This window comes from Nematostella vectensis, chromosome 2 (assembly GCF_932526225.1).
Source record: "Nematostella vectensis chromosome 2, jaNemVect1.1, whole genome shotgun sequence".
Classification (NCBI taxonomy): Eukaryota; Metazoa; Cnidaria; class Anthozoa; order Actiniaria; family Edwardsiidae; genus Nematostella; species Nematostella vectensis.
This window is the reverse complement of record NC_064035.1, coordinates 21,284,187-21,288,293: the sequence shown is the minus strand read 5'-3', so window position 1 is coordinate 21,288,293 and position 4,107 is coordinate 21,284,187. Positions and strand designations below refer to the sequence as shown.

General features: G+C 33.1%; 1 long non-coding RNA gene across 1 annotated transcript; it reads left to right on the top strand.

Annotated features, from left to right (window-relative positions):
- Positions 1–546: 546 nt before the first annotated feature.
- LOC125561089 lies at positions 547–2,666 on the top strand. The gene is made up of 2 exons (XR_007307108.1): positions 547–1,121; positions 1,653–2,666. It is a non-coding gene; the product is annotated as an uncharacterized LOC125561089 (long non-coding RNA).
- Positions 2,667–4,107: the final 1,441 nt, after the last annotated feature.

The following is a 4,107-nucleotide window of genomic DNA, read 5'->3' as shown; positions in this document are numbered from 1 at the left end:
AGTCGTAAAACGAAATCTTACGTTGGGAGATTCCATTTCCTTATTCGCTAAACTAACTTCAATAAGGAACAGTTCCCTATTCGTGTCACTGCACTAATCTATTTGTTTTGTCAGAGCCTTATCTAGTAGCAAGGTGTTAATTGACAACAAGCACTATCTGTCAAATGGTGGTTTTGTTAGCAAGGTCAAATTCCTTGAATATTTGAATATTTCTCCTCTATATATCCCTCTAAATTCTCGTGAATATTTCTCCTCTAAATATATTAATGCGTTTGGAAAGAAAGCCCAAGATACAAATACATTTATTAGATGAGAGGTAGATTTCCTCTCTTTTGCTAGATTTATTTGTGAAAGCGATTGCACGCATTGCGTAATTTGACCTTTTGTAGCAGATAGAGTCTCATGTTCACAGCTTTGTTAGCAGCAAAGCACGTTAACGCAACCAAAATTACTCGACGAAAATGCTGTTGGACTTGTTCTGAATAAACTGTTATGCCTAAATACTGTTTCAACTCGAATTAAAAGGTATCACGTAAGTACCCCCCCCAGATTTGAATAAGGAACTGAGCGAATAAGGAAACAGACAAAAAAGGAACTGCGAATAAGGAACCAACTTCACGCTGGTTGTTAAAACAAGTTCTGTTTCTTTCCTGACCTTACCTCTTGCATTTCTAACTGCAAAATCGCTACTTGACGGCGCAGGGAAACCACTTCGTCACGAGTTTCGTTTCACATAAGTGAATCGATTAATACAGCCATTATTTTGAAACATACAAATGTTGATACGCTGAACCTGTCTCTCTGTTCTTTTTCAGATGTTTCATAAATATTATAGTTGTGTTTTAGTTAAATCTCGTATACATAAGTACATATTGTAGGTGGTGATCTGTCATATTTGTAAAAGTTTCAAAGTTTAGATGTTACCCCTTTTATAGTTAAAATATCAATTTTGCACAACAATTTTCAATGAAAGATACTGTACATGACAGGTGTACTATTTTGAAATCCAGGAGTACAAGCATAAAGTCCTATTAGCAGACTCTGCCATAGCAGACTATATAATTTGCAGATACCAGATGAATGTATAGATGCTACGTACACTAATTGTAGACACACTGAAGGTTAGATTCTAAACTGTTTTACATTTGACTTATTGCTGATAATAAACATGGAGAAAGATATTCTAACACAAAGTAAGTTTGTATTTTTGAAATCTTTCTTTACTTTGCATACAACATAAGAGCTTTTTTCTTAGGGGGACCAGGTAGGTTTTAATTTCTTTTTTCCCGCTTAATGAGGTAAGTGTAAAAAAAAACACTAATAAATTATTTTAAAAGTAAGCTGTATATCAATATTTTGGTGTAAATGAACCCAATTCACTTTGATACTATGAAAGAAATATGGCTAAATGATTCCAGTCAGGTCTTATTTATCTGACACATTTATGCTTTTTCCCCTCAGTTCATCAATTACAGCATAAAATAAAAAAAAATCGCATATTTACATGACCCATTAATTAATTGATACGTTACCCATGAACCTACGCTGGTATGATACATGTATTCTAGATGGTGTTTATTGGTGTATTTTAGGTGAGCCCTAACGTTTGGAAAATATATAATTTGATACTTCTTTCATCCTTTTTTTTATAGAGAAGAACAACAACAAGATAAAAAGAGGTGATGCAGCTGTAGGCGGCAGCAGTGGTGGGGCCAAGCAGTTTGTCTTCCACATATATTGATTTCCATATTTAGGGGAGTGCTTTAGGTGCCTCCTCTAAATATGGAAATTAATTGTTACGTGGTAGACAAACTGTTGTCTCTTTATTAATACATGTTTAACATTTATTATTTTATATAATACACCTATTTCAAATGAGGTTACAATACCAATGTCACAAACTGCAGTGCTTCAAAGATATCAAATGAGCCAACAAATAAGCATAGATCAAAGCCTACCCATGTTTCTTTTTGTGTGTCTTTTGAATGAACCAATCAGTGTTACCGCACATTGATCCTCCAATGCAATACCTTGTTTGAAATAGGTGTATAATATATATTTCAAAAATATCCTAAGCCGTTATATTTTATTATTCTTGATCTAAATAACCAATAGGTTCTCATGACAATACAATATTTTATTAGGTTGTGCATGATTTTTCATTGCCAAATTATCAATGATAAGACACAAGCATAATTTTATACATGAATACTTTTCGAATGAACCATTTTATTTTTTTATGTCATTGCGATATTTATATTGTGGTGTGCACAATTTTTCATTGCCAAATTATAAAGGATAGGACACAAGCCTAACTTTAGAAATGAATAATTTTGAATGAACCATTTTAATTTCCTGTGTCAATACAATATTTCTATTATGGCTTGCACAATTTTTCACAACCAAATTATATGTGATAAGACACCAGCCTAAATAAATGCTTTTAAATTAAAAGCCATTTCTTAATAATTCAGAATAACACCTTTTTAACACCATGCATTTTTCCTACTTACGTGTATACACCACTTTCCTACTAAAAGCAATCCCATACTGCTGGATCTCAGCTTAGACTTTTTCATGTCAAATAATGGTGCATTTGTACAATGATAATAAAAACAAGCATTCTCTAAAAGGCACCTATTTGTTAATAAAAGTATTTATTGTCATTCTCGTGCTCAATTCAATTCATTCATCCATCATAATCCTGGATAGTCTTCCTGGGGGAGTGGAGGGAGGTAAATATATCAGTTGTTATTGAATACAAAAATTCATTAATTTGATACCCCTAAAAGATAGCAGTATCAGAATAACCATTAAACACCCCTGAGGGATAGTAGTTGGGTGAAGTTTATACCCTAAAAGATGATTATCTACACCCCATCTACTTTATTGGAGAGTCAAACCCCAGGAGGTGGGGGTCATGGCTGAAATTAGTAATGTACCCAGACACCAGGATTTACTTGGAAATGGATATAAAATAAAACTACTCCAAAGCTAGTTTGCATCCCCTATATCCTTAAATTTGCTACAAGTATTGCTAAAAAAGTGCATCCACGCAGGCTCCGCTTTTAGGCAGTGCCTAAATCTATATATTCATTAATAATAGTCATAATAAATAGATTTTAACACCTTTTGTTTTGGTATTTTGGTGGGATCTAGGATCCTGCTCTTTACTGAGATTTATTCATTGTAGCAACCAAATGGATCCAGGCCTTATTCAATCATTTAAATTATGCAGTACATCAAAGTTAACAAACCCAATGCCTGGTGTGAATATGGCTGTCAAAGTTGTCAAGAGTCTAATGGTAAATTCTTATGTTCCATCATAGAAGTTGTATTATGGATATTTTTTAAATCAAAACAAGCTTTGCCCTTGTGCAGAATATGTCATGGATGTAACAGCATTCCAAAGATTCCAAATAATATATTTAGATTGTTTAGATACTGTGATTTTTATGTATCGATTTAGTGGCGATTCTCATCCATTGGACCGAATATTCAGAAAAATGTGGAAATTAAAATCCACAAATATATCTCCTTTCGTGCATGACATTTTGGTGCACCCACCCTTTACCATATAGTGGCCTTGTTGTTGGTGGAATACTCCAAAATGAATGCAATGGAGACAAGATTGATTTTGAAAGCAAATCCTAAAAAAATATCACTGACAGTGCTAAAATGCTTACTTCTAATAGAGAAGAAACAGCAAAGAATATCAATTGACTAAAAAATAGTCTACGGGAGAAGAGAAATAAAGAAAATTGACTCAACTTTAAAGGTTTGTTGAAAAAAAATATAACAGTAATAAAAATAATTTGATTGAGCTTTTTTGACATTTCCCTTTTCCCATTATCTTAACCCTTTCACCACCACAGGCCTCTAAAGAGGCTAAGTCTATGTGAATAGACTGAACGTCTATCTGGATTCTATTATTGAAAAGAACAAGGTTGTTGCTAGTGTTATAAAGTTTAAGTATCTTGCCCTAAAAAACCCTTCCCCTTAATAAAAGTTCCATTAATGTACATTTGTAAAACTTCATTCTGACAAGCTTTGTCCTTGCGAAGAACAAGTAATGGATGGAACATGATTTCAAAGATTGAATATTAT